Genomic DNA, 14,595 nt, shown 5'->3' on the forward strand with positions numbered 1-14,595 from the left:
CTATGTCTTTTCTGTAATAGGGAGACCATAGCTGTGCACAGTACTCTAGACGGGGTCGAACCAACGAATTTATTATTAAAGACTCGTCCGATGAAGCCAATCAATTTGTTTTGAAGTTTTAACTACCTCTGAACAATGCTGACCGGGCTTTAAATCGCTTGATATAGTGATTCCAAGATCCTTTTGTTTACTTACTGCAGAAAGTTGTTTGCCATTCATTACGTACCGAACGCGATTGTTATTTTTTCCGATGTGCAACACTTTACGTATGTCAACGTTAAATTTCATTTGCCACTGATTGGCCCAACGTGCAAGTCGATCTAGATCTGATTGTAAAGCTTCTTCGTCGAGTGTCGCAGTTACTTTACGAGCAATTTTTGTGTCATCAGCAAATTTTGATACTTTGCAAGTGAGCCCATCATCAATATCATTAACATAAATTAAGAAGAGCATGGGGCCAAGCACTGATCCTTGAGGTATGCCGCTTCTGACATCGAGCCAGTTAGATGTAACACCGTTTAGAACTACTCTGTTTCCGCTCAGATAGCCAGTCCACAAGCCAATTGTGAATGTACCCGAGATACCGTGCGCCAATAGTATGCTGAGCAATCGTTGGTGGGGGTCCTTATCAAATGCCTTTTTTAAAATCCAGATATATGATATCTACTGATCTGCTTTCATCGAACACCTCAAAAATATAATGAAAAAAAATCAAGTAAATTAGTTAAACACGAACAATATGGTGAAATTCTTCGCAGAATTTCACCATATTGTCGCGAATGATAGTCTCCATTAACTTACAAACAATAGATGTCAGGCTAATTGGTCGATAGTTTCCTGGATGAGACTTGTCCCCCTTGTTGAAAATTGGTGTGACATTTGCAAGTTTGGGGAGAGGTAAAAGGAGGTAGTGGGGGGCATCACTGGACGGAGGGGAGGGGGAGGAAGATGTGAAGGGACAGCGAGGGTAGGAGGATGAGGAGGACAAGGGGGAAAAGTATGCTAGAGGGGGGGGGGGGAGATGGAGGAAGGAAAGCAAGGAGAGGAAGGGAGGTGGAGAAGGGTGGTGAGGGGGAGAGAGGAGGGGAGGAGGAGGAGTGTGGAAGAGAGCGTGTTGGAAGGGAACGTAAACTGGCGAGATAGGAGGGAAGAGCAGGCGAAGGGAGAGCAGGAGGGTGTGGAGGGTGGCAGTGAGGGGAGAAGGGGAGGAAACACGAGCATGATAGGAGCAATTTTGGGGAGAAGTCAAAAAGGTGGAGATATTGTGGAGACAACATATTAAGTGTAAGGGGAAGAAGGGGAAAGCAGGGGGAAGAGATAGGTGGGCGAATAGGTATGTGGGGTGGAGGGAGCGAGAGGGGAAAGAGGACATTCGTGGGGGTGTTTTTGGGGAGAATGGGGAGATAGGGGAGGAGAAGGAGGGAGGGTGAGGAAGGAAAGTGATGGGGGGGATGAGAGGAAGAGGAAGTTAGTGGGGAGTGTTGTCTTACTGCACAGGGAGGAGGAGGAGGAGGAGGAGGAGGAGGGTCGGCCACTAAGTCAATAAATCAACACAAATGCCTTTCCCCGCCTGCAGGATCGAGGGACAAAGGGCACCTCGGGCTGGTTAGCTTTGTTTTATTTATTTTTACAGTGACAGTTGTTTTCTTCCTTTCTCCTACTTTTTACTTTTTCTTTCCTTTTACAGTGAGTCTTCTCTTTCCATTCTTTTTCTTCTGTAAGCTTTATTTTCTTTTTACAGTGGCAGTCTTTTCCTTTCTTTTCCTTTTATTTATCTATTTTCGTTTTACAGTGTAGAGTTTTTCCATCCTTTATTTATTTTTTCTTTTCACTCGTTTTTTTACGTAGATTTTTACGACTAACTCTTGCTTTTCCTTTTCTCGTTTAGTGACATTATTTTCCTTCCCTTATTTTGCCTTTCTTATACTGCCAGTAACGATTCAAGGGACTTTGTCATCATACTATCTTCCCTCCAAGCTGTGTATGTATCTCAGTATTTTCACTGGTCTTCATATACGGACCTTTTTCTTCTTCTTTTCCCCTTCTCACATCAGTTCCCCTACCTGTGTGACTTCATATAAAGTCTGTTCTCTTTTCTATACCTATTACTTCCACCTCCACTCGTGCCTCTCGGTTCCCTTAGTGGTGAGTGGGTGTTGGAAAAGGTGTCTTGCTCCTTCGGCCTATTGTTTACATGATCCCATAACAACTGACTGAATGAATAAGAGTCAACATGGAAGGCGATAAGTGTGTTTGGGATACGCTCTATAATTCTTCCTGTTTCACCGACGCTACATTTAAATACTAATATCCCTACATGTGGATGCTATACTGAGCTATTTACTCAATGTCTTATACGAGCTTGATTTCCTCACATTCCATCTCAACATATTTACGGTATTCATGTACTGTTTGTGTGCCGCATCTTCCCTCTTCACCAATACTTATTATCAACATTACTCGTCTATTTACTGTTTACCTTTTCCTTTGTCTTTCTTTTCTTTCTTTGTGTCTTTCTTGTCTATCTTTTTCGTGTTCATGTCTGTGTATCTTTATGTCTAATAGCTCATCTATTTCTTGTATATCCTTATTCTTTTTCTTTTTTTATCTCTGTCTTTTTCTTGTCTATCTTGTTCGGGTTCGTGCCTGTCTACCTGTCTGTCTAATAGCTAATCTATTTCTTGTATATCCTCTTTCTTTTCTTATTTTTCTTTCTCTGTCTTTTTCTTGTCTATCTTGCTCATGTTCGTGCCTGTGTCTCTACTTAATGTCAGCCTTCTTTCTTTGTCTTTTTAATCTTTCATTATCTCTTTATTTTCTATCTTGCTGGTGTTCGTGCCTGTCTACCTGTGTCTACTTATCTGTTTCTAGTCTACCTTCCTGCCTGTTCGTCTTCGTGCCCAAACACCTGTCTGTCCAATCAAACACACACCTGCACCTCCAGAGACGGATGGAGTGGCGTTAATAGTGCAATAGTGTGTGTGTGTGTGTGTGTGTGTGTGTGTGTGTGTGTGTGTGTGTGTGTGTGTGGTGTGTGTTTGTGTGTGTTGACGTTATATATAACAATCAGCGTTGTATTGACTGCAGCGACACATATTCTCTCTCTCTCTCTCTCTCTCTCTCTCTCTCTCTCTCTCTCTCTCTCTCTCTCTCTCTCTCATAGTGCTAATCAACTGGTGGGTCATGGCAGCAACACACCACACACACACACACACGTTAAATGGCTGAGTCCGATAATAATTTGGGTCTTGTAGATTATTCCGCAGTAACATGGGGTGGAGGTGGAGGGGGGGGGAGGAGAGAGAGAGAGAGAGAGAGAGAGAGAGAGAGAGAGAGAGAGAGAGACACACACACACACACACACTTGTTGTAATTGTGAATGGGGTGAAGTTGGAGATGGAGGTATATTGTGTTAGGTTAAGTTTGGCTGCAGTGGGGGAAGGTAACAGAGAGGAGGGAGGAAAGGAAGGAGAAGCAAGAGAAGGAATGGGAGGGTAAAGGAATGGGGAGGAAGGACAGGAGTGGCGGGGAGCAAGAGTGGGAGACGAGCGGTGGGAAATTGGTCGGACTGAAGTTATGTAGATTAGCGGGAAGTTGGCGGCACAGCGGTGATTCGAGGAGAGCTGCACGTGTATATAGTGAGGGTTGTTGGAGGAGGAGGAAAGCTGGCTGAAGGCGGAGACTATCTGGTTGACTGTTGGTAGTGTGGTAGAATCGTGTTGGCAGAGAAAAATATATATATATATATATATATATATATATATATATATATATATATATATATATATATATATATATATATATATATATATATATATATATATATATATATATATATATATATATATATATATATATATATATATATATATATATATATATATATATATATATATATATATATATATATATATATATATATATATATATAAACGTAAGAGATGTCATGGAACAATCAGGGAAGAAAACAGGAGGAATGAGATAGAGGAGGAGGAGGAGGAGGAGGAGGAGATGGAATAAAGGGGAACAAGTAGGAGGAGGAGGAGGAGAAAAATAAACCTATATCACCGTTCAACAGGGGAATAGAATCAAGTTAGTCGTGGGCGTGACGTTGACGGCGAGAAAATTATACTTGTGGGAACCTTCAAGCAAGAGAGATTACATGTGTTAAGATGGTAGAAGGCGAAACTGTGGTGGTGGGAAAAGGTCTTATTACAACGCTTAAGCTTAGAAAAAAGGTAGTAATGGGAAGGAGTGTGGTCATGGAGGAAATAAAACAAGTTCAACATTTAAGTTTGGGAAAGCATATAGAGTTATCGAAAGGTGTTACTGGCAAAAAAATGATGCTGGGAAAGGTTGCAGATGAGGTAATGGAATAAACATCCTATCCCAGTGTTCGAGTTAGGTATTAAAGTTTTCATCATCACTATCAAAACAACGACCACATTCCTCTCTAAACATCCCTTCGGCTATCATCAACATCATCCTTTCTCCATCATCATCCCTGCTGTATTTTTCACCCAACATTTAGTTTAATTAATATTGCAATCACCTTCATTTAACACCATCATCACCATCTTCACTCACCACACTCATCCCGACAAGCACTCTACGCACACTGACACAACCAACATAACCATCACCATTCACCCTTAAAATCCATCCCCATCCCCATTCTCCTCCTCCTCCTCCTCCTCCATCACCGTTACCAAGCCTAAAACAAAGCTGGATAGATGGAAAAGAGAAAAAATGATAGGTAGTTGACTTGGTCAAGAGACGGAATAAAAGTTCAATTCAAATAAAACAATACAATAAATCCCCGCCAACGTTGTGCTCCATAAAAATAAAAGAATGAATGAAAAAAGTAATGTTCATGTTTAATACCAGCGTTGTAAAAAAAGGTGTTTGATCTTTTAATTCTCTCCCTCTCCCTCCTCTTCCTCCTGCACCTCGTAATGTCAGGCAGGTGTGTGAAGGTGGTAGTCTTTCTTTACTCTCGCTTATTCTTCATTATTTCTTTCCTTTCCCTCTTGCTTCCATTTTCCTCTTATTTTGTTTTACTTCTTTCTTATCCCTCTCACTTTCCTTTTCTTCTTACTTTCTTTTCCTTTTGCTTTCCTTTTTCTCTCACGTTCCTATTCCTCTTACTTTCCTTTCCTTCTTACTTCCTTTTCTTCTTACTTTCCTTTCCTCTTATTTCCTTTTCCTCTTATATCTTCCTTTTCTTCCTATTTTCCCTTTCCTCTTACTTTGTCCTCTTTTTACTTCCTTTTCCTCTAACTTTTCATCCTCTCTCAGTAACAACAAGCATCATCTATTCTTGCATCGGTTTTCTTTACTGTTTCTCCCTCCTTACGTTGTTTCCTCTCTTCTTTCCTTCTTCGTTGCATTTCTTCACCGTTTTCAAAATTACCTGCATACATCTTCTTTTTCTCCATCGTTTTTCTGCTCTACCCTTTTTTCCACTTATATCCATTACGCTCTCTTCTTCCCTTCTTCGCCCGCATTCTCCCCGCGCCTCATCGCCGACTCTTAGTCCTCACACCTCCTCTGTAATGGCCCGAGTACGAGGCGACCCAAGGCATCCTCTGCTCCTCTTTTATCTCCACTACTTCCTCTTTTCTTTACACTTTTCCTCCGCTCTCTCTTTCTTTACTCCTTCCTTTCATCTTTGTTTTCATCTCTCTCTGTTCACTTGTTTCCGAAATAACTAAAGACAACCAGTTTTGTAATGTTTTCCTGACTTCTTATCATTTTACATCTTACTTTGGTCTTTTTGTCTAATCCTTTCTCTGTTATTTATTTCTCCAGAGTCTCTCTTCATATTTCTTGTTTCTTTGTGTTCTCATCAACGAAGGGCAGCCATAATTATCCTTCTTGTTTTATTATTCATCTTTTTTTCCACTTCGAGGTTTCTTATCTTTTTCTAATACTTTAGAAAAAAAAGCACAATCTATCTTTACACTTTTCTCAATTTACTCGCATATTTAGCCATAAAAAAGTCATTAGTTTTCTTTTATAAGTTTATAATCCATTCGCTTGCCAATTTTTATCAACCTTCCATTCTTTCGCTTTCCCACGCCCCTAAATTTCTTCTTTCCCATTCTCTTACAAGTGTTTCTCATCCATATGCGACGAAGAAAACATAAAATAATTTAACTTCTCTCCTTTCCTAAGCCCTCATTTGTTCCCTTTTTCTACCTGTCTATGAGCGTGTCTATCTATGTTCTCATATTTTCCCAACGTTGATTTCTTACCATATTAATTAACCCCTTAAATGCGGATTTTCTACAGTTAGACCTCACCAAGCTACTGGAATGGAGCAAAAAGTGGCTGTTACAATTCAATGAAGAAATGTAAAGTCCTGCACCATGGGAGGGGATATCCAGCACACCAATACCACATGGGAAACACTCCACTATCCACCACACCCGCAGAGAAAGACCTGGCAGTATAATGTTACCAGGCTACCAGGGAAGGCCAAATCCGTGCCAATCGCAGTGGACGGGTTAACAAGCTCAATACTAACTTCAAAAAATGTACGTAAATCTAAAACATCAAAAATAATAAATATAAAATTAAATATATATAAACCATAATAAAAAGACATACGATATATATATATATATATATATATATATATATATATATATATATATATATATATATATATATATATATATATATATATATATATATATATATATATATATATATATATATATATATATATATATATATATATATATATATATATATATATATATATATATATATATATATATATATATATATATATATATATATATATATATATATATATATATATATATATATATATATATATATATATATATATATATATATATATATATATATATATATATATATATATATATATATATATATATATATATATATATATATATATATATATATATATATATATATATATATATATATATATATATATATATATATATATATATATATATATATATATATATATATATATATATATATATATATATATATATATATATAGACGTACATGAAGACTAAAAATACATATTACGTAAATATATGAAAAGAGTACTTATAATTAAATAAACTATATACACAAAACACACCAAAAAACCTTCAGTAGATACAAGATATACATAAAGTAGAAAGCACAAAAATACCATACATATACAAACACAAACATAACATTAAAAAAATAACACACAAAAGCTAAAAACAAAACACACCAACAGGTGGATAATTGGCTAAAACACAGGTGAAGCAACAGGTAAACAGGTTAACCATTAGGAGATAAGATGAAGAAGGAAAAAGGATAAGTGTAGAAAAAGGAATAACAGGCAGGAAAGCAAGGAAATATGTGTTAAAATAGAAGATAAAGAAGGTAAGAAGAAAGGAAAAAATGGAAGAAAGGAAGGGAGGGAAGGCTGATCGGCGAGGAACGGGAAACAAAAAAGAAAACAAAACTTACTAACGAGGAGCACCAGACAGGAAATATAAAGAAGGGGATAACGAAGAAACAATGCGGGAGAGAGGAGAGAAGAAAGCGTACGGAAGAAAAGAAATAGGGAGAGGTAAAGGGAAGGGTAGATAATGAAGAAGAAAGAATAGGTGAGCACATGAAAGAAGTAGGGAAAGATAAAGAGAGAAAGAAGATACTGAAGGAAGAATAAGGGAGAGAGGAGGAAAGAAGGAATGAAGAAGCAGTAGAAAGAAATATAGAAAATGAAGAAAACAAGGCAAGGGAGAACCATGGAGGGATGAAAGAGAAGAATCAGGGACGGATAAGGAGGAAAAATACAGAAAGGAAGCAGGAGTAGGAGGGAAGGATCAAGGAGGAGAGGAAAGAAAGGTGTGCCTGACGCCCTTCAGTCACCCTGGCACCTGTCCCCTCCACAGGTGTGTTGCGTACCTTTGTGTTGAGCCAGTTAGCAGGGAGTGGGAAGGATGGTGATAACCGACATACAATCACGGGGACTAGTGATGAAGGTGATGGTGAATGACGAAGGTGAAGCTCAAGATAATTATTATTTTTTTCTGGTTACTAATTATTTAATACATAATGGAACATCTGTACATAATGGTAGCATACCCTTTAACTGCGCTTTGACCCTCCCTGCATCCTTTATATTTCCTACCCTTTATTTTGTTCCTCTTCCTTTACCATTTTCTGTTATTTCCTTTAAGTCTTCACCCCTGCTTTAAATACCGACGAAATAAACTGAAAACCTGTAAATAACGGCGATAAAGATTATAGAAATAAGGTAATAGCGCAAATAAAACATGGAAATAGAAAAAAAAATGTGATAGTTAAAGAGAAAAATAATCATGTTTTGTACAGTTAACAAAGAAGCTCAAGGGAAAAAAAAAGCGGTAAGCACTGATCTGGGAGTAATATAAAGAGAGCATTTAATATTATAATAGTGATAAAAAAAACTTCAATATTGTAATGGCAAGTAACAAACATGGCAATGATTATAGATGAAGCAAATTCCAGAGCAGGAACACCAACAGCAATGTAAGAAAAGATAACATATAATAACAATAGAATTACTAATAATAATAATAATAATAATAATAATAATAATAATAAAAATAAATAATAATAATAATATAAAAATGACATTAATATTATTAATAAGAGGAAAGGGAAGAAATGATAAAATCAATGCACGACAACGAAGCGTTTGACCTGACCTGCAGCAGCCGGTCATCAAAGTCTCTCTCTCTCTCTCTCCCTATTATTATTATTATTATTATTATTATTATTATTATTATTATTATTATTATTATTATTATTATCATTATCATTATTATCATTATTCTTATCACCACCACTGACCAACAAACCAACATGCTGGCAGACAGTCAGTAAATCAGTAGGCGAGTAAATTAGCCAATCAGTCAGTCAATCATTCAGGCAGTCAGTCTTTAAGACAGTAACTTAACTTAACACTTACCTAGGCAATTAGTCAACCAGCTAATCACTCAGTCACTCAGTCAGTTAGCCAACAAATCAGTTAGTGAGTGAGCTCGTCGCCGGCATCATCGGCCAATTAGTCAGTCAATAAGTAAACTAGTGTCTAGTCAAGTAGTTAGGCAAACAGTCACTTTATCAAATAATCAGTCAGTCAATCAGTCCGTCGATCAGTCAGTCTGTAAGTACGAAAATACCATAGTCAGTCAGTCAGTTAGTCAGTCAGTCAGTCAGTCAGTAAGGTCGTCGCCGCCATGGAGTGACCGCCACACCTTGACCTATATTGCTACGTCTTCCTGCCCCTTCTCGCGTGGCCCTTCCAGACGGCCTTGCTTCACGCCACTCTTCCCGATGAAGCCACTTGTCACCTCCAACCTCTTCCTCCTCCTCTTCCTCCTTCATCTATACATCCTCCTCCTCCTCAACTTATCTCGCTTTTCAAGGTATCTAGCACCTCTCCCTGTTTCTCCTGCTTCTCAGTCCTCCTCCTCCTCCTCCTCCTTCCGCCTTACTTTTCCTGTTGAACTCTGCTTTTTCTTTCTCTTAACTCCTCTTGTCTCATACCTCCTCCTCCTTTTCCTCCTCTTACCTAAATCTTTGAATATTATCATTCTAATTCACGCCCTTTTTCATCACCTTTTATTTTTCTTTCTTCCACTTTACATATTTTTCTTGTCCCTCACCACACACCTCATCACCCTCCTACATAGCTCCTCCCTTCTCCACCTTCCTCCTCCTCCTCCTCTCCCTCCCTTTCTCACCGCCTCCCTCAGAAGTAACAACACACTTCAACAATGAAATATACGGCTTCAGGCAATTTAATTTTCTCACGCACTTACGTAAGTTAAGGTGGACGGGAATGTCTAATGGAAATGGATTATGCAGCAGTGAAGCGGACGACGTGAAGTGTGCCCCGGAGAACACTTCAGTCACCCCTTCAGAAACGCATCTCGGTTTTTTTTTTCGTGTGTAAATAGATGGAAGAAAACGGTGTCTTGGAAGCTTTATATTTTTTGTTTTGTTTTGTTTTTCTGGTGGAGTGATAACTCTCTCTCTCTCTCTCTCTCTCTCTCTCTCTCTCTCTCTCTCAGCACAGGCCTAAAGCAATTGCTTCCACACTTAATTATGAAGAACTTAATAAAGACGAATAGCTCCCACGATTACAGGACCCCCACCACCCTCCAACCTCCTCCCCGACCCCCAACACCCTATATGCCTGTCTTTTCTCACTCATCAACTCATTTTCTCACCCATCTAACCCAACCCACGACTTCCCACTAACCTCAGCCATCTCACGCACTAACATTCATCCACCTACAAAGCACTTACATCCTACTACGTCTCTTCGTCATCCACTTCACACCTACTTGTCATCAACCTTCTCACCCATCTCTCCGTTGGGTGACTGCGTGGCAAGAGTGTGGCGGATGAGGAGGTGGAAGAGAGAGGGGGGAAGAATGGTGGTGGAGGGAGTGGAGAAAGAAATGAAGGTGGAAGGATAGATGGATGTGATAAAGGAAGTAGAGGAAAAGAGATAAAGGTGCGGTGGTGGTGGTGGTTGAGGAAGTGGAGGAAAAGGAGGTGGTGGTGGAAGAGGTGGAGGAAGAGGTGATGGTAGTGGCAGGGTGGCGGTGGAGGAGGAAGTGTAGGTAGTGGAAAAAGTGGAAAGAGAGATGAATGTGGCGGTTGGGTGATGGTGATGGTGGTGGTGAAGGAGGTGAAGAAAGAGGAACAGGAGGTGGATTTGTGGTGTCAAGCGCTCGCGCGCGCGAGCGCACACACACACACACACACACACACACACACACACACACACACACACACTTCAACACTTACATGACGCGGCGACATGAAGGCACACAAAACACACCTTTCTCCTGTAAATGAAAAAAATACAATTAAAATCTTTGGTGGAGAGCTTTCTGAATATTTAATGTTATCTCGTCGACACACACCTACTTGAATTTTGTACTTTTGTAATAATAAGACAAGTTGACGAAAAAGTATCCACGATAAAACCCTGCATAATTGAGGAGGTTTTGGTTCCTTGTTAAGAAAAAAAATTACAGAGGGGGACAAAACACACCACACCAAAAAAGACCAACATAAACACAAATCAAACAAAAAGAAACAGTTCTGGTTAACAGCACACGCCAACGAATATACAGCAAATATGCAAAAAGAAAACACATGATACCGATATATGAACACACACACACACACACTGGTAGCTCAGTGGATAGAGCGTCTGCCTCACAACCAGAAGGACCGGGGTTCGATTCCCCGGCCGGGTGAAGATCAGTTGTGTTTATCTTCTTTCACGTGTAGCCCCTGTTCACCTAGCAGTGAGTAGGTACGCGACGTCAGGCAAGGAGTTGTGACCTCGTTGTCGCTGTGTGTTGTGTGTGAGTGGTCTCAGTCCTACCCAAAGATCGGTACTGTGATCTCTGTTTTCTTCCGTAGGGGAACGGCTGGCTGTCTCGAGAGAGACCCGCAGCAGACCAAGAGGTGAAAAAAAAATTACACACACACACACACACATGTAAGAGAAAAAAAAAACGAGAACGCACATAAACTCGTCCCGGCCACAACATATTCAGGTAAAGTAAAAATAAAACATACATCCGCAGACTTACACACGGAACAAGTTGAGACAAACCAAACGGAGCAGCACGAGTCACACACGAGGCAAACACCGGCACTCGGCGCTGCACGGAGGAAGAAAAAAAACGGAACTGAGCGAACGTTACGGACAAAAATAAAAATGGTACGAAAGTTAGAAAAAAATGTATGTTGACCTTGGGCGTGAGGAAAGTCATTAGAGCACGAAGTCTGTATTGTACTCCTCAGGCAACCGAGGCCGGGCAGGTAAAATGCAGAAATACGAAAAAAAAGTAAAAGGTAAAAAGAGTATGCACAGAAGAGCAAAATGTAAAAAGTATGAATAAAAGGGGTGAAACAGAAGTCCGAACACAAGATGAAAAGGTAAAGAGTGTGATTAAAAGGTGAAAAATAAAAACGCATGAATAAACGGTGTAACATGTAAAAAAAACGTGAGCATTCAGGTAATAAAAAAGTAAAGAATATGCACAATGAATACCCAATGAAAGAACTAAATACGTGAAATATATAACAAGTGTAATCTCAGGTAAGAATTACACAGAGGAAATGGTGCTAAGAGATGCAAAGAAATGGGAAAAAGACGCAATATTCCCGGAAGCTGATTAACGACAGAGGGAAAGAGGATGAAACAAATGAATTAACTCCTCCATTGAAACGATAAAGTATAAAAAAAGCTTTTGTACTATATACGCTAGACTGGGAGAGAGAGAGAGAGAGAGAGAGAGAGAGAGAGAGAGAGAGAGAGAGAGAGAGAGAGAGAGAGAGAGAGAGAGAGAGAGAGAGAGAGAGAGAGAGAGAGAGAGAGAGAGAGAGAGAGAGAGAGAGAGAGAGAGAGAGAGAGAGAGAGAGAGAGAGAGAGAGAGAGAGAGAGAGAGAGAGAGAGAGAGAGAGAGAGAGAGAGAGAGAGAGAGAGAGATGCAAACAAACACATATATACATACAGACAGTGACACACACACACACACACACACACACACACACACACACACACACACACACACACACACACATACGAACAGACACACAGACAGACAGACAGACAGGCAGACAGACAGACTATAACAGACAAATTTGACACGTAAAAAACAAAACCTTCGTTGTCAATAATAATTCTAACCACGGAACAAAATTTGCATGCAATAAAATGTCCCAGCGGATACCTAGGTTGTGCAGCCTGTGTCCTCCAGGTGGTGGGGTGGAGGGAGGGAGAGGGAAGCAGGTAGGCATGGGAAGGGAGAGAGTAGGAGAGGGGGAATGTATAAAGAATGGGGTGGGAAAAGGAAGGGAGGGGAAGGGAACACTTAGGTAAGGATTATTAAAGGATAGGGAAAGGAAGGAGAGGGGAGCAGGTAGGTAAGGGAAGGGGGAGAAAGGGGAGGGGAGGAAAGTACAAAGAAAGGAAGGAGGGAGAGGGAAGAGGGTAGAATATTGTAAAGGGGAGAGAAGAAGGAAAAGAAACGGAATGGGAAAGGAATAGAAGGAAAATACACAGAATGGAGTGGAAAAGGGAGGGGAAGGAGGGGGAGGGAGCAGATAGTAATGGGGAAGAGGGAGAGAGAGGGGAAGAAAGTTTAAAGAATGGTGAGTAAGAAGGGGGGGAAGGAAGGGGAGCAGGTAGTTATGGGAAGGGAGAAAGAAGGCGATGGAAGGTTAGTATGACTTAGATGGAAAAGGGTGGGAGGAGGGAGAGCGGAGAAGATACTTATGGGAAGGGGTAGAGAAGGGGAGGGGAGGAAAGTTAAAAGAAGGGGTAGGAAAAAGATGGGGAAGGGAGTCGCTTACTAACGATAAGGAAGGGGATGTGAGGAGGAAGGTGGTGAAGAGAGGAAAAAGTCGTAGGGTAGTATGAGGAAGGGGGAAGGGAGAGAAAGGAGGAAGGAAAGGGAAGAGAAAGGGAAGACAGGGGGCCACCAGGAAAGCATGGGAAGGGAAGGGAAGGAGAAAGGAGGAAATTGGACGGGAAGGGAGAGAAGGGAAGGGAAGGGCAGGGCAAGGAGAGGAAGGGAAGGAAAGGGATGGGAAGGAAAGGGATGGGAAGGGAAGGGAATGGAAGGAAAGGGAAGGAGTGGGGAAACATGGAAACATGGACTAGCAGGCAGCAGAAAGCCTGTTGGCTCATTACTAGGCTGCCTGCGTTCAGTGATTTAATCAATCCGTTTGCCACAGGAGTGGCTCGCAAGGAAGGATTAAAGCACTTGTGTACCTACTCTTGGGAACGTTCAGTTCACTCCCGTTGCAGTAAAGTGGCGATCAATGCGTTTCTTGAAGGAGTTGATGGTCTCTGCGCTAACCACTTCTGCAGGAAGGCTGTTCCAGTGGCGAACAACTCTATTCGAGAAATAACTCCTGCCGATGTCGGTATTGCATCGCCTTGCTTGAATTGTTTTTCCGTTGTTTCTTGTTCTCAGGTTAGTTTGTAGCGTGAAGAGTTTGGAGTGATCAACGTTGCTGAGCTTGTTCAGGTACTTAAAGACTTGTATCATGTCTCCCTGCAGTCGTCTCTTTTCCAACGTGAAGAGGTTGAGTCGCTCGAGTCTTTCTTCATAGGGTTTCGTCCTCAGTGATGGTATCATCTTCGTGGCGCGGCGCTGTACTCTCTCAAGTAATTCAATGTCTTTCTTGTAATTAGGAGACCAGAATTGCACGGCGTATTCCAGGTGGGGCCTTACCAGCGAATTATACAAGGATAACATAACTCCCGGCGTCTTGTATTCGAAGTTCCTCGATATGAACCCAAGCATTGTATTGGCTTTCTTACAGGCGGACTTGCAGTGTTTTGTTTGTTTCAAGTCACTGCTGATGGTGACCCCGAGGTCTCTTTCCTCTTGCACAACATGTAGTGGTTCGCCACCCATGTGGTATATGTGGTTGCTGTTTCTGGATCCGATATGCATTACTTTACATTTGGTAGTGTTGAAGGAGGTAAGCCGGTCAGGTAAGCATGGGAGAGGGGGGATGGGGGTCAAGGGGAGCTC

This window comes from Eriocheir sinensis, chromosome 1, assembly GCF_024679095.1.
Source record: "Eriocheir sinensis breed Jianghai 21 chromosome 1, ASM2467909v1, whole genome shotgun sequence".
NCBI classification, from domain to species: domain Eukaryota; kingdom Metazoa; phylum Arthropoda; class Malacostraca; order Decapoda; family Varunidae; genus Eriocheir; species Eriocheir sinensis.